The sequence below is a fragment of the Arachis hypogaea genome, chromosome 4 (assembly GCF_003086295.3).
Source record: "Arachis hypogaea cultivar Tifrunner chromosome 4, arahy.Tifrunner.gnm2.J5K5, whole genome shotgun sequence".
NCBI classification, from domain to species: Eukaryota; Viridiplantae; Streptophyta; class Magnoliopsida; order Fabales; family Fabaceae; genus Arachis; species Arachis hypogaea.
In genome coordinates, this window is record NC_092039.1 from 45,993,030 (window position 1) to 46,014,929 (window position 21,900).

Here is a 21,900-nt window from a genome sequence, read left to right on the forward strand (position 1 = left end):
CAACCCTACTAAGAACTCCTCAGTTCTTACCCCTGCTCTTCCCCCTTCACATGGAAACAGAAAATCTAGTTAAGATTACCCCTATACATATGAGGATCCAGCGAAGGATATGAAGATGATAGATCAGAGACAGTAAGAGTTGGTAGTGTGTTTTGGGTGGCGCCTATAGTGTAGCATAGAAATTTTGGTTTAGTCTCTCACTTTTGGATAGATCCACCGAGAGATTAGGAGCTGTAAATACTGGTTAGGTTAGTTTTGGGCGCCAACTTAGGGGCTTCCTATATGGACCAGGGCCTGAAGTGGTAATTATGTATATAGTAGCAAGATATGAAGGGTTGTATGCCAACTCATGATATATATGGTAGCACCTTTATATGTATGTATGATCTATGATATATGTTATGTTTATATATAATGCTGACCTTGTGTATGCTTTATTTGATTCCTTACTGTGGCTTGTGTATGTTTAATTAGCTGTCCTCGCAAATCTTTTTATAAAGTAAAAGTTTTTCAAAAAATTTGATAGTGCGCTAATTCGATTACAGGCTTAATAGTAAATAGTTAAAGTTTAGGGTAAGCAAGTTAGTGACAGTTGGTTTCCAGTACGATCATGACGTACTGGGAATTAGGTCGTTACAGATCACGTACAATGCACTGATCAATGACCTTTGCAAGATCTGCGATTTAAAGAAAGTTAGGAAACTTGTGAATGAGATAAGTGAGAGAGGTTTAAAATCTAACAAGATTATGTTCACAAAGGAATGGATCCTCTCAATTGTTAAAAAAAATTGAGTAAAAGTGATCTTTAATCCTTCAATGTGCTCTCTCTCATGTTTTCATGTTTTCTCTCGATCCCACTTATAAAATTAATAGTGAGAGATCATACTTTACTCCCTCAATTGTTATAAAGAAAATTCGGAGGATCCATTTACCGTTCACAACAATAATAGATGAATATTGTAAAGATAGAGATATAAAATTTATATTGGAGATCATGAAAAAAATGATTGAAAGGAATTGAATTTGATAAAGTAATTTTTATTGTGCTCATATTGGGACTTTACAGAGAAAAAGAAAGAGAAGGAGGAACAAGAAACTGAGACTGCCGCTAACCAAAGCCAGCAACTAGTGCAGCAAATACAATGGGTTATTGAAATTTAGGGATACTTATCCTATTTCATGTTTCATTATGAGTTTATGTGTCTATATTTAAATTAGTTTTGAGTTTAAATATCTCATAAAATTTTCTTAGAAGTTTAATTGTCCTAGAATAGTTTTTTGATATATCATCAGCTAACATCACACGTAGACAAAATCTATTAGTTCTGACAAAAATCTTAATGAAAATATAAAATATTTGACGAAATTAATTATTAAGAACTACAATATATCATTTTTTTATTGATTGAGAACCGGAATGAAAATTAGCAAAATAGTTAAAAATTAGAGTGAAATTTTACTTTTATATATTTAGTTCATATATATATCATTTCATGTCAATCCAAAATTATTTTATATTATTTTTTAGCTAAAAAAATAGTGATACTATAAATATTTAAGCATGAGATATTAGGAAAATGAAAACTCTCAACTACACCAATTCGGCTATAGTGTCAATAGATATTTCACACCTAGAGTATTTAACTAGAATCTTTTATTTATGTGACAACGATTGTGAATATGTTCTTCCGCGTTCTTAGCTATACGAAGTTATTCATTTTGCTTTCCAATGTTGAAATTGCCCTTTAACTTCATTCCTATCTGATCTAAGAGAATATAAACCAAATTAAAGCAAAAAGAATATCTACCTGATATATATATATATATATATATATATATATATATATATATATCTTCCTAAGGAACAAATGTAACATAACTATCTTTATAACAATGCTAGAGTGATAGACTAGACTAGAAATAACTCACCCCTTCTTTCAAGAGCCATGTAATAAATTAGTAAATATCAACTTCGAATTAACTACCAATTCAATATTTAAAAGATTCGTTGCTGATAATTCTTAAAAAATATTATTAACAAAATAATTTTTGAATAATTTAAAAATATATTAAAATATATTAATAAATATTATATTTTTGTAAGTATTAAAAAAAATTTATATTTAACAAATGACTTATCAATTAAATTTAAATTTTTGTGACAATATTTTAATACATATTTAAAAAATACACAAAAAAAATCAAAATTAATATAGTCATTGATAATAAATTTTTTTAAATTTTATTTGATAAAAAATTATCAAATTTTGAAAATAAAAAAATCTTAATTGAATCATAATTACAAAAACTTACATCAAAATTTAATCTTTAAAATTGTTTTTTAAAAATATATTTAATATTTAATATTTTTATTTTTTTAATTTTTGAAATTTATTTTATCAGCAAAATAAATTTTTGAATATCATTTTAATAGTTTAGTGTACCAACTTCGTATCATATATAAAATAATTTATCGGGCATTAATTCCAAGTGAATTAAGAAAAAGTCGGAAAACTATTCCGAACAATTAGGGAGTGGCCTTGTCAGTAATTGCAAATGGATGCTTTAGAGTGATAGAGCAAAATAATGGACCAGAATTTTCTTGTTAAAGTTTATAGAATATTATATGAATGAGCAATGGATGCTCGTATAACACACAAAGAATAATAAGTGATGCCCTCTCAGTTTTATCCACCCTCCTTTATAAGCCATACCCAAATCTTTTCGGTTCCACTATGTGAGTCGCTATTTCTTTCTCCAGGAAATTAAAAGTACTCCACCTAGTTATGATTCCCCAATGATAGGTAAAAATAGTTTAGCAAGAAGCCAAACCATTTGTTATTCATAACTTGTGACAAATGGTTTAAATTTTTGGTTTTGCCTTTAATAAATTTTGGGAATAGAGTTGAAATTCAGCAAAGTTCCAACCAAATAAGCCCTCCACAACTGTTTTTTGGGTATCGGTGCCATCCACTTTCGTTCTTTCACATATTTATCGGTTTGTTTGTCTGAAATTCTAAAGAAAAATAGTTAAATTAAGTTAAAAATAGTTAAAATAGCGAAGGATTAACTTGGCAACACTACAAAAATAATCACTTTTAGCGGCTATTTATTTTGTTTTTAGCGATAATAAAAATAGCCGATAATACATTCACCGACAATTAGACATTAGCCGTCTTATGCTTTGCCGCTAAAGACCTTTTTAATGGCCGCAAAAAAGTATATAACTTTTAGCAGCTATTTTTTTGGCAATTTATATGGCCACAAAAAGTATTCTAAGATTACAATGTTATTCAATTTTAGTGGCCATTACTATTGCCGCCAAAACCCATTTTACGGGCAATTTATATGGCCACTAAAAATAATTCTAAAATTGTAATGTTATTCATTTTTAGTTGCCATTACTATTGTCACTAAAATATTAAAATTTTAATTATGTTCACTCTTTTAGGAATGACAACCTATTATTTTTTTAAAATTTCAAATTATTTTTACCAACAATTATTATTATTGTACGTAATATCAATATACTAAAATTAATTAATACAAAATGAAATATTTCATTAAATTCAAAATATTTATACACAAATTTCTCTTGAAAAGTAATAAAGTATAATACAAATTTAAACAACACAAATATTATAAAAAAATTTAAAAGTAAATCTACATTATATATTTAGAAAACAAAGTGGATTTTGTCCTAACATGTTTAGGCCAAAATGCCAAAGTGTGTACTCCATTTGCCTGACCAAGTCTTTTATTGGTGTGGTGCCAAAGACAAGATTCTGGTTCAACAGAATAGCTGCCTCTGCTACAATAATAATCATATATCATTAACACAAGTATGTAAAATTATCAAGAGATCACTAGTCAGAACATTAAGACATGCTAAACCAAGTATCTGTTAACAAAACAAAATTAGTGAGATTTTAGAACATTAAGACATGCTGAAACACTAGTCAGTGATATCAATTAAAGCTATCAACAGTTCAGTGCAGTTAGAAATCACACCAGAACTATTTCCCAAGAAAAATGACCAGCATTTTGAGCAGCTATTCCTCTCTCAAAGCTTTAAATGGCATACGAATCCTAACAGATATACATAGAAAAAAAGAATAGCAAGATGAATACTTGATTTAACTAAGGTTTTCAATGAGTTGAAATAATATATTCCAAGGGATAGAGTAATGTAATTTGGCAAGGTAAAAAAGTGCTTACATGAGCTCAAGGACAAGTGCAGATGCTTCGCCTCCGCCATTGCAGATGCCAGCAACACCATATCTCCCATTCTTCTGTCTCAATACCTAAAATAGCCAAACCCAAGTTGGTTCATATACATGCGAAAGTATGTAAGGGTGAAGGAATAAGATGTTTATAGTAACCAAGATTGCAATTTACCCATATTAATGTAACTAGGATTCAAGCCCCGCTGCAACCTAGTGGATGGCCTAATGATACAGCTCCACCATGTACATTAAGTTTGTCTTGCATTTAATAAGAAATGCATGAATTATATACAATATGTAGTCATGTAATGGGGCAGAATGAAGGAATCAAATTGGAGAAGCAGCCATGCTAGCCAAAAAAAAATGTCAGATTAATGTGCAAAGAACTAGTTTAGTCACATGAACACTCACAGGACTAAGACGAAGAAGCTTCTGATTTGCAAGAGACACAACCTGTATAGAAGAAATTAGAAGAACAAAAGATAAAGGAAATAAGAATGAATGAGTAAAGGGTGTTGTATTCCTTATAGAAAAAGCTTCATTTATTTCATAATAATCAATTTGAGAAGCCTCTAGACCATCATTTGATATAGCTTTTGGTATTGCAAGGGCAGGAGCAGTTGTAAATAATTCAAGTTCCTGTAAAAATCATTTTGATTCAGCTCTACATGATCATATTTATCAAGATCAAAACAGTTTAGAATAATCAGTCACAAGACCTGAGCCGCATCCGTGAATCCTCTTATCTTTGCTATTACATGCAATCTGAGCTCACGTGCTTTCTCTTTACTCACTAGCACTATCGCAGCAGCTTCATCACTAGTCAAATCCATAAACCAGTTTATTATCAATAAAAGGGCAAGCACTTCACAACCTTGTGATTGCTATATCACAGTTTTTTAGAATGGTATGATTAAAACTAATCAAATTTCTTGCAATGATGCATGGAACCATTTCCATGAATTCACATAAGAATAAAGAATGCATTCTAGATTTTAGAGATGGACCTTATGCTAGAAGCATTGCCAGCAGTCACAGTACCACCATTTGGATTGAAGTTTGCTCTCTAAGCTTCTTTAACTTTGCAGCATTAAACTAGCCATAAGGAAAATAATATAGATATCAATCAAAATGCACAAGTCTCCACCATAATCCAATGCCAAGCAAGTCAGAAAATCATAAATCAAGTAAACTGCGAATCGTAAAAAGTCAGAAGAACTTCTGAACTAAATAACAGAAGTAATCACAACAACATTAACCATTGTATGATACCATATTAACAGAGCTTAATTTTAGGGTGTTCAGAAGAACCTTAATCTTGGCGATACCAAAAGGCTAGATGGTGGACGAAATTGTGATCACATCAATGTAGTATTCTTTGTTGTTGTATGGAATCCTTATTATGGCACTTATGTGTGGACACAACTCCGTTCAACTAACCAGCAAGTGTACTGGGTCGTCCAAGTAATACCTTACGTGAGTAAGGGTCGATCCCACAGAGATTGTTGGTATGAAGCAAGCTATGGTCATCTTGTAAATCCCAGTCAGGAGGATAAAATTATGGAATTTAGAAAATCAAATATGATTAATAAAAATAAACAGAAAATAAAATGGATAGAGATACTTATGTAAATCAATAGTGGAAATTTCAGATAGGCGTATGGAGATGTTGTGCTCCTCTTGAATCTCTACTTTCTTATTACATTCATCCTATCCTTCTTACTCCTTTCCATGGCAAGCTGTATGTAGGGCATCACCGTTGTCAATGGCTACATCCCATCCTCTCAGTGAAAACGTTCCTATGCTCTGTCACAGCACGGCTAATCATCTGTCGGTTCTCAATCAGGTTGGAATAGAATCCCTTGATTCTTTTGCGCTTGTCATCACGCCCAGCCTTCAGGAGTTTGAAGCTCGTCACAGTCATTCAATCCCAGAATCCTACTCGGAATACCACAGACAAGGTTTAGACTTTCCGGATCCTCATGAATGCCGCCATCTATCTAGCTTATACCACGAAGATTCTGTTGGGGAATCTAAGAGATATGCGCCCGGCCTAAGGTAGAACGGAAGTGGTTGTCAGTCACGCGCGTTCATGAGTGAGAATGATGATGAGTGTCACGGATCATCACATTCATCAAGTTGAAGTGCAACGTATATCTTGGAATAAGAATAAAAGAGAATTGAATAGAAAGTAATAGTAATTGTATTGAAACTTGAGGTACAGCAGAGCTCCACACCCTTAATCTATGGTGTGCAGAAACTCCACCGTTGAAAATACATAAGTGAAAGGTTCAGGCATGGCCGAATGGCCAGCCCCCAAAACGTGATCACAGGATTCAAAATACAATCCAGGATGATAATATGATAGTAAAAAGTTCTATTTATAATAAACTAGCTCCTAGGGTTTACATGAGTAAGTAATTGATGCATAAATCCACTTCCGGGGCCCACTTGGTGTATGTTTGGGCTGAGCTTGATCAATCCACGAGCTGAGGCTTCTCTTGGAGTTGAACTCCAAGTTATGACGTGTTTTGGGCGTTCAACTCCGGATCATGACGTTTTTCTGGCGTTTAACTCCAGACAGCAGCATGTACTTGGTGTTCAACGCCAAGTTACGTCGTCAATTTCCGAATAAAGTATAAACTATTATATATTGCTGGAAAGCTCTGGATGTCTACTTTACAACGCCATTGAGAGCGCGCCAATTGGAGTTCTGTAGCTCCAGAAAATCCATTTCGAGTGCAGGGAGGTCAGATTCCAACAGCATCAGCAGTCCTTTTGTCAGCCTTTTTCAGAGTTTTGCTCAAGTCCCTCAATTTCAGCCAGAAATTACCTGAAATCACAGAAAAACACACAAACTCATAGTAAAGTCCAGAAATATGAATTTAACATAAAAACTAATGAAAACATCCCTAAACGTAGCTCAAACTTACTAAAAACTACCTAAAAACAATGCCAAAAAGCGTATAAATTATCCGCTCATCACAACACCAAACTTAAATTGTTGCTTGTCCCCAAGCAACTGAAAATCAATTAGGATAAAAAGAAGAGAATATACTATAAATTTTAGAATATCAATGAATATTAATTATAATTAGATGAGCGGGACTTGTAGCTTTTTGCTTCTGAACAGTTTTGGCATCTCACTTTTTCCTTTGAAGTTCAGAGTGATTGGCGTCTCTAGGAACTTAGAATTTCGGATAGTGTTATTGACTTTCCTAGTTAAGCATGTTGATTCTTGAACACAGCTACTTATGAGTCTTGGCCGTGGCCCTAAGCACTTTGTTTTCCAGTATTACCACCGGATACATAAATGCCACAGACACATAACTGGGTGAACCTTTTCAGATTGTGACTCAGCTTTGCTAGAGTCCCCAGTTAGTGGTGTCCAGAGCTCTTAAGCACACTCTTTTTGCTTTGGATCACGACTTTAACCACTCAGTCTCAAGCTTTTCACTTGGACCTTCATGACACAAGCACATGGTTAGGGACAACTTGATTTAGCCGCTTAGGCCTGGATTTTATTTCCTTGGGCCCTCCTATCCATTGATGCTCAAAGCCTTGGATCCTTTTTACCCTTGCCTTTTGGTTTTAAGGGCTATTGGCTTTTTCTGCTTGCTTTTTCTTTTTCTTTCTATTTTTTTGCCACTTTTTTTTCGCAAGCTTTCTTTTTCACTGCTTTTTCTTGCTTCAAGAATCAATTTCATGATTTTTCAGATCATCAATAACATTTCTCTTTGTTCATCATTATTTCAAGAGCCAACAATTTTAACATTCATAAACAACAAGATCAAAAATATGCACTGTTCAAGCATTCATTCAGAAAACAAAAAGTATTGTCACCACATCAATATAATTAAATTAAATTCAAGGATAAATTCGAAATTCATGTACTTCTTGTTCTTTTGAATTAAAACATTTTTCATTTAAGAGAGGTGAAGGATTAATGGATTTATTCATAACTTTAAGACATAGTTACTAACTACTAATGATCATGTAATAAAGACACAAGTATAGATAAACATATAACATAAAAAAATGAAAAGCAGAAGAAAAATTTAAGAACAAGGAATAAGTCCACCTTAGTGAGGGTGGCGCCTTCTTGAAGGACCATTGATGTCCTTGAGCTCTACTATGTCTCTGAATTGTTGTAATTTAGTTTCTCTTAGTTTCCTCTTCAGAGTCCTTTCAGGTTCTGGATCAGCTTCAACAAGAATGCCTTTTTCCTTGTTCCTGCTCATATGAAAGAGAAGAGGAAAAGAAAAGGAAGAGGAATCTTCTATGTCATAGTAAAGAAGATCCTTATTATTAGTAGAAGAAGAAAGGGGATAATGGAAGGAGAGGGATGAATAGTCTGTATAAAGGGTAAGGAAAGGGGAGGTGATAAGAGATGAAGAGAAGTGTTAGTAAATAAATAAATAAATAAATAAAGATGAGAGAGGGATTTTCGAAAATATTTTTGAAAAGGAGTTAGTAATTTTGAAAATTAAAGATGAATTAAAATTAAAATTAAAACTTGAAACAATTAGTTAATTAAAAAGAATTTTTTGAAAAAGAGGGAGGTATTTTCGAAAATTAGAGAGGGAAAGGTAGTTAGGTGGTTTTAAAAAAGATAAGAAACAACCAAAAAGTCAAATTTGAAAAAGATTAGAAAATAAGTTAGATAAGATATTTTGAAATCAAATTTTGAAAAAGATAATATTTTGAAAAAGATAAGATAAAAAGATAAGATAATTAGATAAGATAAAAAGATATGAAAAGATAAGATTAAAAAGATATTTTTTTGAAAAGATATGATTTTAAAAGATATGGTTTTAAAAAGATATGATTGAAATTAGTTTTGAAAAAGATTTAATTTTTAAAATTAAAATTAATTACTTAACTAACAAGAAACTAAAAGATAAGATTCTAGAATTTAAAGATTGAACCTTTCTTAACAAGAAAGTAGCAAACTTCAAATTTTTGAATCAATCACATTTACTTGTTAGCTAATTTTCGAAAATATGATGTAAAAGATAAGAAAAAGATTTTGAAAAATATTTTAAAAAAAATTTCGAAAATTAATAAAAAAAGGAAAAGATTTAATTTTTGAAAAAGTTTTGAAAAGATAAGATTTTTAAAATTGAAACTTTGACTTGACTTGTAAGAAACAACTAATTTTTAAAATTTTTGACTAAGTCAACTCAAATTTTCGAAAATTAGGAGATAAAAAAGGAAAAGATAATTATTTTATTTTTTTGATTTTTTTTATGATGAGAGAGAAAAACACAAAAATGACCCAAAACATAAAGATTTTGGATCAAAACACAAGATGCATGCAAGAACACTATGAATGTCAAGATGAACACCAAGAACACTTTGAAGATCATGATGAACATCAAGAACATAATTTTGAAAAATTTTTGATGCAAAGAAAACATGCAAGACACCAAACTTAGAAATCTTTAATGCATGGACTCTAACAAACGAAAAATGCATATGAAAAACAACAAACAAAACAAAACAAGAAAACCTCAAGATCAAACAAGAAGACTTGTCAAGAACAACTTGATGATCATGAAGAACACCATGAATGCATGAATTTTCAAAAAAATGCAAGAAAAAATTTTTAAAGCATGCAATTGACACCAAACTTAAAAATTGACTCAAGACTCAAACAAGAAACACAAAATATTTTTGGTTTTTATGATTTTATGATTTTTTTTGTATTTTTATTATTTTTTTTCGAAAATATTTTTGGTAAAACGAAAAATAAAAGAAAAATTTTTGAAAAAGATTTTTGAAAAGAAAATTACCTAATCTGAGCAACAAGTTGAACCGTCAGTTGTCCATACTCGAACAATCCCCGGCAACGGCGCCAAAAACTTGGTGGACGAAATTGTGATCACATCAATGTAGTATTCTTTGTTGTTGTATGGAATCCTTATTATGGCACTTATGTGTGGACACAACTCCGTTCAACTAACCAGCAAGTGTACTGGGTCGTCCAAGTAATACCTTACGTGAGTAAGGGTCGATCCCACAGAGATTGTTGGTATGAAGCAAGCTATGGTCATCTTGTAAATCCCAGTCAGGAGGATAAAATTATGGAATTTAGAAAATCAAATATGATTAATAAAAATAAACAGAAAATAAAATGGATAGAGATACTTATGTAAATCAATAGTGGAAATTTCAGATAGGCGTATGGAGATGTTGTGCTCCTCTTGAATCTCTACTTTCTTATTACATTCATCCTATCCTTCTTACTCCTTTCCATGGCAAGCTGTATGTAGGGCATCACCGTTGTCAATGGCTACATCCCATCCTCTCAGTGAAAACGTTCCTATGCTCTGTCACAGCACGGCTAATCATCTGTCGGTTCTCAATCAGGTTGGAATAGAATCCCTTGATTCTTTTGCGCTTGTCATCACGCCCAGCCTTCAGGAGTTTGAAGCTCGTCACAGTCATTCAATCCTAGAATCCTACTCGGAATACCACAGACAAGGTTTAGACTTTCCGGATCCTCATGAATGCCGCCATCTATCTAGCTTATACCACGAAGATTCTGTTGGGGAATCTAAGAGATATGCGCCCGGCCTAAGGTAGAACGGAAGTGGTTGTCAGTCACGCGCGTTCATGAGTGAGAATGATGATGAGTGTCACGGATCATCACATTCATCAAGTTGAAGTGCAACGTATATCTTGGAATAAGAATAAAAGAGAATTGAATAGAAAGTAATAGTAATTGTATTGAAACTTGAGGTACAGCAGAGCTCCACACCCTTAATCTATGGTGTGCAGAAACTCCACCGTTGAAAATACATAAGTGAAAGGTTCAGGCATGGCCGAATGGCCAGCCCCCAAAACGTGATCACAGGATTCAAAATACAATCCAGGATGATAATATGATAGTAAAAAGTTCTATTTATAATAAACTAGCTCTTAGGGTTTACATGAGTAAGTAATTGATGCATAAATCCACTTCCGGGGCCCACTTGGTGTATGTTTGGGCTGAGCTTGATCAATCCACGAGCTGAGGCTTCTCTTGGAGTTGAACTCCAAGTTATGACGTGTTTTGGGCGTTCAACTCCGGATCATGACGTTTTTCTGGCGTTTAACTCCAGACAGCAGCATGTACTTGGTGTTCAACGCCAAGTTACGTCGTCAATTTCCGAATAAAGTATAAACTATTATATATTGCTGGAAAGCTCTGGATGTCTACTTTACAACGCCATTGAGAGCGCGCCAATTGGAGTTCTGTAGCTCCAGAAAATCCATTTCGAGTGCAGGGAGGTCAGATTCCAACAGCATCAGCAGTCCTTTTGTCAGCCTTTTTCAGAGTTTTGCTCAAGTCCCTCAATTTCAGCCAGAAATTACCTGAAATCACAGAAAAACACACAAACTAATAGTAAAGTCCAGAAATATGAATTTAACATAAAAACTAATGAAAACATCCCTAAAAGTAGCTCAAACTTACTAAAAACTACCTAAAAACAATGCCAAAAAGCGTATAAATTATCCGCTCATCACTAGATGTTGAGATAACACTGAAAATACAAATAACAATGAACTGAAAAATTCCCCTTGCCTTATAAAATTCAACAACAGATACAAATTTGTTTTTATTATGGAACTGACGTGAATTTGGTGACAAATTTCTCTAGTTACACCAATAGAGGCAGAAGTACCACAAAATAAAAAAGAAAAAAAAGAGTAAAGTGAAAGAAACTCTAAATTCTAATAAACTCTCTTTTATGAGTACCTCTGGTTAGTACATTATACTATAGATGCGCATACACATGGCATTACAATGTAATCCTAATATTTACCACTATGTTCGATAGAGATACGTTAACACATGTAATTACATACTGTGATCTGCTTACCTTCTCTAATCCTTCATCTTTATCAACTATTCTAGAGGGTTTTTCTCTTCCACTAGAAACTTCAACCTGTAGGAGACCAAAGTGTAAAATCAGAATTAAAAACCCAGCAAAAAATGCAAGCAACTTAGTAGGTGAAACTAGGTGGGATAAAGTATCTACTGAAATACCACAAGAAAATCATTTGAACACGGCAGAAGTGTATAATTTTGGCCTATTGGGGAAAGTTCTTGGCCTGTCGTGGTAAGGCCCCAAAGAACCAGTCTACTTGTCATCATCGATTATCATGCCGCGGCTAAAATTGACCCTGCGCGGCACGCGATAAGGGTTGTACTCACCCCCAGATTGGGGCAAGTCACCCCCTGACCCCAGTCGCTAAATTTTGAATTCCCTTTTTTAATCCCACACTCACTCTCTACAAACTCTTACTCAGCATGCAATGCAATGCACTTGCTTCTTGGATTCCTCCCTTGTTCACTTCACTATTTCATAAAATAAAAAAAAAAGTAAATAGTAAACGCTAAATGGATATATCATGAACCATTTGATTACCATTCTAATTACAAGAAATTAGATAGAATATGTAGAAATATATCTGAAGGGATTGGCAACACGATCTATGCCTAAGGGAGTGAGTGAAACCATTAATCGTAACTGAAATAGAAATTGGAAAAGATCTAATACTTACGGGTGTCAAGAGTGGTGAATCCCAATTGACCTTTAGCTTCATTCCTTCTAGTTAACAGCAAAACAGGAAGGAACCTCTCCTTTATTTCTCTTCTTTTTTTTCCTTCTTCGTCTTTGTGTCTAATCACTGTTACTAATTGAGCACGAGCAATAATAAATATTAATACTAAAATCGTCGGTTTTGTTAACAGGACAAGATATTGAACACAACTCAACTCAATTCAACGGAAGAGAGCCTGCATTTTCAAGTGTCACTCACCACTCGCACCGAACAGAGCTAATTATAAGATAACTTGCAAAACAGTATTGTAGTAGCATGATTTCTGTCAAGATTAACGTAACTCTTCATCTTTTACATAGATGATAATGCGTCGAACATAAATCTAAACCATCAAACTACTAGCCATTGAAATTTCAAAAGTACTCACAAGATCAGCCGATCAAGGATCCATGAAGGCCTGAAGTTTAAGTTTCTTACTTTCTTTTCAAAATAATCAAGTAACTGGAGCAAAGCTATAGGAGGGTATATGAGGAAATTAAAGTTCAACATTAAGGCATATGGAGCTATCAAATCAATAATAGCAGGTGCAAGTATGCATTCTATTCGTTTATGATACAGTGAAGGACATTCTTTACATTTAAGAAGGGGGTAATTCCATCACAGATTGCTCTTCTCAATACAAATGTCAAAACAAATGTGAACTGTGTACTAAAATTTAAAAACATCAAAACCTTTCTTTGATTAAAATTTAAAAACACATTATCAATATAATGATGGTGCATGGCATTCCCATGGTGATGATATTCTTATGACAAATCGAAGAAGGAACTCATTTACACATGTTTTAGTCAAAGATGAAAACTAGACAGTACAATGATGACAATCTTAGAACTACACAAAGCAAACAAGAAGCAATCTATTGGTACGCCAAAAATTAAGAATTAACGCGCAACCGGCAAGTATACCGGATCGTATCAAGTAGTAAAACTCACTTAGAGTAAGGTCGATCCCACGGAGATTGGTAGATTAAGCAACTTTAGTTAAACGGTATTTTAGTTGAGCAAACATGGTTTTGATTTCATGAGATTTTGATTCTTGAACGTAATTGCAAAAATTAAATGACAAGGAATCTAAAGAATTGTAATGAAGAAAGGAAATGAAAGTAAATGACTAAAACTTAAAGTGCAAGAAACTTAAATGACATTAAAGATAAAGTGCAAAGAAGTAGAGTACAGGAATTTAAAGTGCAGAAATTAAATGGCAAGTAATCTAGAGCAGAATATAAATGGCAGAATAATAAATTGCAAGAATGTAGAAGGGAGTTGGGTAATGGGTAATCAAAATAACTAAAGAACAAAGGAGATGAGAATTAATGGTGGAGTGATCATTAGGGATCAGAGATGTGAATTCTCATGAATTGATGTTACTCAATTCCTTCTCAATCATGGGTATTGATCCATGGCGGATTGTGGGTAATTTAGTTCCAATCTCTTGGCAACTCAATTTCTCTCAACACAATCAATTACCACTCTCGTGATCTAATTATTCATGAGAAGAGATGAAGCACAATTTACTAATCCTTCATGCCACACAACTTCCAGCATCTCAACTAAGGGTGGTTACATCTCACATACCAACCCAAAGTGTATTGATCAAAGAAATCATGAAAGGATGAACTCTAAACTGAGTTATGTGGCTCCTTTCTCAAGTTCACAACACAATTCATATAGATTCAACCCCTCTCTCGATGGTGATTGAATCTTTGAAGAACAAGAGTTTTCTCTTGGATGAACCACTTGAATTGAGAAGGAGAAGGAGAATTATCAATTCATTCAAACAAACAGAGCTCTTCCCCCTAATGAAAATGGGGTTTAGTGAATCATTGCTCTCAATTCAACAACAAGTGAAAAAATAGACATTAAAGCTAAGTGTAGAGAAGAAGGAAGAATGAAGAAGAAGAAGTTCTTAAAAAACTGGAAATTGAAAGTTGCAAGAAAAATAAAATAGCTTTTGAGTATCCTTCCTGAAATTGAAGAATGCTATAAAAGTTCCAGTACTAGAGTGGAAAGTAAAAGTGTCTAAGTATCTAAAAGTCCCTTCAAAGTACAAAACTCCTATGTATTTATACTACTCCTAAAACCCATTTAGAAATCTTCAATTGGGTTTGCAATGTGGGCTTTACCCTTATTGAATTCTTGGCTCAATGAAAGAAGTGTTGCCAAATAGAGGAAGTAAAGCTCATTTACATTGCTTATGGCCCATTGGTTGGGCATTAATGGCAAACACGCCAGCCTTGTTGCACGTTGGCAACGTGCTATGGCATTTTCTGGGCTAGAAGCTTGGTGCTTGGGCGTTGTTGCCCAAGTTATTGCCAAACACTTGGCTCATTCTTCCTTCTTAGCTTCACTTTTCATGCTTGATGTTGCCTGAACTTTGAGCTTCAATCCTTTGCTTCAATATGGACTATTATACATCATTGGAAAGCTTGGAATATCTTCTTTCCAATGCACATAGGGTCATCTTAATTGGATCTTCCAAGCTGAAGTTATGCTCCATTGAAGTGGGCAAGGTCAGGCTGCATTGGTTGGGGCATTTTTGCCAAACACGCTAGTGCCAACGTGCTAGTTAACTCCCCTAGCCCAAATTCTTGGTCTTGGCATTGTTGCTAGAGTTGCCAAGGGACATGCCAGTTCATCCTTGCCTTGGTAATGTGCTCGAGCCTTTTTTTTGGGCTCATTCATGCTTCCTTGAGTTTCAATCTTCTTGTTCTTGTTTTTGGGGCCTAAAGATGACTCTGATTAAAGCTTCCATTTCATGCTTCACTATAAACTATTATATATGGTTAGAAAGCTTTAAATGTCAGCTTTTCAACGCAACTAGAAGCACTCAAATTAGATCTCTGTAGCTCAAGTTATGCATCCTTAAAGAAGGTGAGGTCAAGCTGCCAACTTTACTGGAGTTGTTGGTTAACACACACCCTTTCTTCCAAGTTGGCAACGCCCAAGATCACTCTCCAAGGCTGCCATGTATTGTTGGGCGTTGTTGTTGGCATTGTTGATGAACACACTAGTTCATCCTCAAGGCAACAACGTCCTCAAGCTCTTCCTTGGCCCAAAATCTTGCTTGCCTGCGTTGTTGCTAGCGTTTTTATCAAAAACTCTAGTTCATCCTCAAGGCATCAACGTCCTCGAGCTCTTGGTTGGCACCAAGCTTTGCTTGCTTGCATTGTTGTGGGTGTTGCCTTCAAACACTCTAGTTCATTCTCAAGCTTGGCAACGCTCTCGAGCTCTTGGTTGGCACCAAGCTTTGCTTGCTTGCGTTGTTGTGGGCGTTGCCTTCAAACACTCTAGTTCATTCTCAAGCTTGGCAACGCTCTCAAGCTCTTAGTTGGCACCAAGATTTACTTGCTTGCATTGTTGTGGGCGTTGCTAAGGAACACACCCATTTTATCTCAAGCCAACAACTTGCTCGAGCCTTCCTTGGCCTAGAATTTCTTGGCCTAGCGTTGTTGTGGGCGTTGCTAAGAAACACGCCCATGCTATCTCAAGCCAACAATGTGCTCGAGCCTTCCTTGGCCTAGCATTTCTTGGCCTAGCATTGTTGTGGGCGTTGCTAAGGAACACGCCAATTCATCCTTGGCTTGGCAACATGTTCGAGCCTTCCTTGGCCTACTCCAAGATCCTGGTGTTGCTTAAGAACACGCCAGCTCTTCCTGGCATTGGCAACGCTCTCGAGCTCTTCCTTGCCCTGCTTCAAGATCCTGGCGTTGTTGCCAGCGTTGTCAAGGAACACGCTAGCATTCCCCAAGTGTGGCAACGTGCTCGAGGCTAGCTCTCCAAGATTGCACGCCACGTTGTTGCTAAACACGCCCATAGAACTTGGCGTTGGCAACGTGCATGCTTCTTCTCCTGGGCCAAAACATTTTGCTCCTGGCGTTGTCCACAAACATGCTGGAGTTGACAACGTGCAATCTCCTGTTTCCTTGCCAAGATTGATGTATCTTCAAGCCTTCTTGCTCCAATTCTTGCTCCATTGCCTTCTTGCTTCATTACCTAACATAAACTAAAGAATCTTCCTCAAAGTCTTGCCATCTTATGCAATAGATTTTAAGGGAATCATTCACATCAACTTGTTTATAAACTCCTTGAATCATTTGCATGGATTATGCCAAATTTCACCTAGTTCTTGGTTCATGAATGCATGCAGAGAGAACTCACACAATTGCTTGTTTATTTTAGTAATAATGAGTGATATTAACCTAAAACTAACTAAACTAACTAGCTAAAATAGCAAATATGCGAATGCATCACAACACCAAACTTAAAATGTTGCTTGTCCTCAAGCAAGAGATAAAAGAATTTGGCAAAAGAACTTAAGATGCAAGAATTGAATATCTTAACAGAAAAAAACTTCTTTCATGAAATGTGTCATCCTCATTTGTGTATTCATTTGTTTAATGCAAATGATCAAGACTAATTCAACTTCTTTAGTTAAAATGCTTGCTTCAATACTAGACTGGTTAGGTTCACATGACTCCTTTTTCACACCTTAGCATATAATCCTCAACTATATTTTTCTCTGCTTCTCTTTTCTTTTTTCAGTTTCCTTTGTTTCAATTGAGCTAAAAATCCTATCTTAAGGTGGCTCTTTAGCATAAGCTTTCAATCAAGAATTCCAAACCAGTTGGTTTAAGTTGTTAAGTGTTGAAATACTCTTAAAGATTTACTAACTCAAGCCTCTCTCCTTAACACATTCAATCACAGGCATATAACTTTGAGATTCTATTTGGACAGTGGTGTCCAGCACCTCTTTGGGCTGTTAAATGTTCTGTTATGGAGCTACTCTTGAATGTGAGTTTTCAATCGATAATCCCGAGTTAGTTAACTCAAGTTACCGGGTGATGAAGCACCCTCGGATTTACTAGCCCAAGTATGTCCCCTAACATCAATCACCACAGACACATATCTAAATTTTGTCATTGATGCTTAGCTTTTCATTTTGTGTTCTTTGTTTTCCTTATTATTTTTTCTATTGTCAAGGATTTTGTGCCTCTAACTTCTTAAGTCTTGTAACCCTTAAGCAACTAGCCTTGTGTAAGCAAGCATCTTAACTCCTTTTAATTTCTTGAGCCCTAATTCGTTCACAATGAAAGCAAATATACTAGCACTTTTGTAGGACAACCTTATTCTTTCTAAGCAAGGTTCCTCTCTATTTTTTTGTTCAAACCACATCTTTTATTCCATTAGCAAGTAAAAATACTGATGACAAGCATACATTCCAAGCATATGAGTGATACATAGCATAAACATGAAAATGCATATTGTAAAAGTGAACAGCTTAGAAGGTATATCATGTTTCAGATATACATCTTCTTTATTTATTAAAATACTAAAAGAACTTCACCACCTTTAAGCTTTAGGTTCCTTTCCTTTGCTTGATTCTCCTTGCTTTCATTTGCCCTTCGGATCCTCCCTTTTCTTATTTCTTACTTCTCCTCGTTCTTTTGTTGTTGAGTCCTCCTCTTCTCTTCTCCATATCCCTGAGCTTACCATCCTTTCCTTTAGCCTTTGAATATTAAATTTCACCCTTGTAATTTCTTGTTCTTCTAATACCTTGTGTGCTTCATTGAATGTTAGGATTTGTGGGTTGAGCACTGGGAGTGTTCTACAAATGTAGTTGAGTTTTTCTTGAGTGCACATATCATACTCAATTCTATCTCTATGTCTAGCCTCCTTGAACATTCTATTTTCATTGAATTCCCTATGAAAAGTGTCTTGTCTACCATCCATCCTGTGGAGGAGCTCCCTTTGCTGAGCCTGCTCTTTCCTTATCTGAGCCTGTTCTTGTATTACATTCTCCATGGACCTTTCATGTTCAGCAGCTGAGTTGTTGATGGCTTCGTACATTTTGGCATATTGTTCTTGTTGTTGTTCCATCTTATGCATTTGAAATTCCCCTTGCTGATCCATCCACTGAGCTTGAAATCCTCTTTGCTGATCCATCAATTGCCAAAGGTCCCTTTGTTGTTAAACTTGTTCCTCTAGACTTCTTTGAATTTGTGAGTATTGCCCAGAGATTCCTTCCAAAGCCGCTTGAAGTTGGTTCATGTTCAAAGCACTTGGTTCTTCCCTGTCTTCTTGCTCCTCCTCTTGTCTTGCTTCCTTCCACTTCTTTCTTCTTGCTAGGGGTTGCCTCTCCAATTGGCCTGTGGTGACATATTCCAATCTTTCCTTGGTGATGGGTTTCGCAATGGACACTAGGTCTGTGTCTTCAAATTCTTCAAGAGGTACTCCAGCTTCTTCACATAAACGCAGAATAATGATCTTCTCACTATGTCATGCCATCCTTTGGCTTGTGGTATGAGATCACCTCTTCTAAGTTTGAGTGGTTCTCTTTGTGAGTCCAACACCCAGTCCGTGTCCACTTTGCACAAGTCACTTAGCACATCTTCACATCTTGGGTCATATTTAATCCTCTCATCATAGCTAGGTTGCTTAAACCGTTTTGGCTTGGTCTTTAGCACCCTATTGATGGTGTCTGGGCTAAAGTCGACCACCACCCCCCTTACATAGCTCAAGTATGGTTCTTCATCATCATCTTTCTTTATGACATTGGCATAGAACTCATTGATGAGAGGCATGCTTACAATTTGAAGTTGATTACAAAGAAGCTCACATCCCCTTTTTCTAATCACCTTTTGTATCTCAGGATATTTCTCCTTTCTTAGCTTGAAGGGTGCCTCTGGGACAATGTTTTTGCTTATCATCCAATTAAAGATGCACTCATGTTGTTTGGATTTGAACATTCTCTTATCGAATGTGGTTTGCTCTTGTATATGTTGCTTATCTTTCCCTTTCTTAGCTCCTGATTATGAGGCCATTGAATTTCAATTGTGATGGCCGAACCCAACATCAAACTTAGATAAATGCTTGTCCTCAAGCATACAAGAGACGTTAAAGTGAGGCTTAGGAGGATAGGTTCACAAGGTAAGAAAAGCAATCTCGAAAAGGGTTGTGAAGAGGATTGAATAAGTGGGATGATTCGGGTAGGTGTATTGGTGAAATATGGTGATGGTGAGTGGTCTATATATAGATGTGAAGTTAGGGTGAAGTTTGATTATTGTTGTTGGGGAGAATTCACGTCACTTTAAATGATGGAAGAATTGTCTTAATGGTTTGGTCAAGTCATGGGAAGCATGAATCTTCTAGCTAGTGCATGTTGAGTTGCTCTTCCCAATACACAAAACCCAAGGCACATGTGACTTCTTTTTCCTTGTGTGTGTCCGTGAACTCCTCTTCCAAGATTCTCCATCACTTCTTTCTTTCACTTTCCTGCAGCAAAACTACAAAAACTTGAGATTCTTGTAATGTCTTGACTTATGCTAGCAAACTTCAACGAGATCATAATGCAAATGAATAAAAATAACAAAAATTAAATCTAAGAGTTGCTTGCATAAGCCTAAAAGATATAACTACACTTTTGCTCCATGGTTTAACATTTCATGTATGTGTGGACACCAAACTTAGTTGAAACGTTCTTGGAGAGATCTTCTTGTCATGCCACCTTTTTGTTCTTTCTTTGTATATCTTAGCACTTTCATAGGCTTCAAGTCTGAACTCTTCCAGCTCATTGAGCTATAGTAGTCTCTTTTCTCCAGCTGCTTGAGCATCAAGATTCAGTAGTTTGGTGGCCCAAAAGGCTTTGTGTTCAAGCTCTACAGGCAGATGGCATGCTTTCCCATACATTAGCTGAAATGGAGACCTTCCTATGGGAGTTTTGAATGCTGTCCTGTATGCCCAAAGTGCATCATCTAGCTTCCTTGCCCAATCTTTTCTTATTGCTCCCACAGTTTTCTCCAATATTCTCTTTAGCTCCCTGTTTGCAAGTTCAGCTTGCCCGTTTGTCTGTGAGTGATAGGGTGTGGCCACTTTGTGGGTTACTCCATATTTATGGAGTAGAGAGTTCAATTGTTTATTGCAGAAGTGACTTCTCCCGTCACTTACAAGTCCCTTCGGTACTCCAAATCTAGTGAAGATGTTTCTCCTTAGGAATTGCAGTACCACATTAGTGTCACATGTAGTGGTGGCTATTGCTTCCACACATTTTGAAACATACTCCACTGCCACCAGGATATATTTGAATGTGTATAGTCCACCTCCAAAATAAACTTCTGGGGCATCTCATTCTTCTTTGTCAAGCCTTCTGCTCTTTGGCACTCATTGTAGTAGTTCACAAAATCTCTAGCATCCTTGAAGATAGAAAGGCAGTAGAATCCACTTTGAAGCACCTTTGCTGCAGTTCTTTCAGCTCCAAAGTGGCCACCATAGCTTGAGTTGTGACAATGCCATAGTATATCATTCATCTCACCCTCTGGCATATATCTTCTAATCATCCCATCTGGGCATCTTTTGAATAGAAATGGTTCATCCCACAAGAATAACTTAGTCTCATGTAGTAGCTTTTTGACTTGTTGCCTTGTATATTCTTGTGGAATGCTTCTCCCAGCTTTGTAATTGGCCATGTCTGCAAACCAAGGAGTTTGTTGAATTTGCAAGATGTGCTCATCTGAAAAACTTTCATTCACTGGTTGAGAGATGTCTTGACTTGTCCCTTGTGGCAGCCTTGATAGATGGTCAGTAACTTGATTCTCACTACCTTTTCTGTCCTTTATCTCAATGTCAAACTCTTGTAGAAGTAGTATCCATCTAATTAACCTTGGTTTGGCATCCTGTTTTGATATCAAATACTTAAGAGTAGCATGATCAGTGTAAACCAAAATTTTAGACCCTATCAAATATTGCCTAAACTTATCAAAAGCATACACCACGACTAGTAACTTTTTCTCTGTTGTGGTGTAATTTCTTTGAGCTTCATTCAATACCTTGCTCGCATAATATATGACATGGTGCTTCTTATCCTTCCTTTGCCCAAGCACAGCACCAATTGCAAGATCACTTGCATCACACATGAGCTCAAAAGGTAATCCCCAACTTGGGGGTGTGATGATTGGTGCTATGGTGAGCTTAGCTTTTAGAGTCTCAAAGGCATGTTTACACTCATCATCAAAGAAAAATGAATTGTTCACCACTAGCAAATTGTTGAGTGGTTTTGCTATTCTGGA

At 35.5% G+C, this 21,900-nt stretch overlaps 1 pseudogene; it reads right to left on the reverse strand.

Moving 5' to 3' along the window:
- Positions 1-4,214: 4,214 nt before the first annotated feature.
- Positions 4,215-18,781, reverse strand: LOC112794847 (acetyl-CoA acetyltransferase 1-like; annotated as a pseudogene).
- Positions 18,782-21,900: the final 3,119 nt, after the last annotated feature.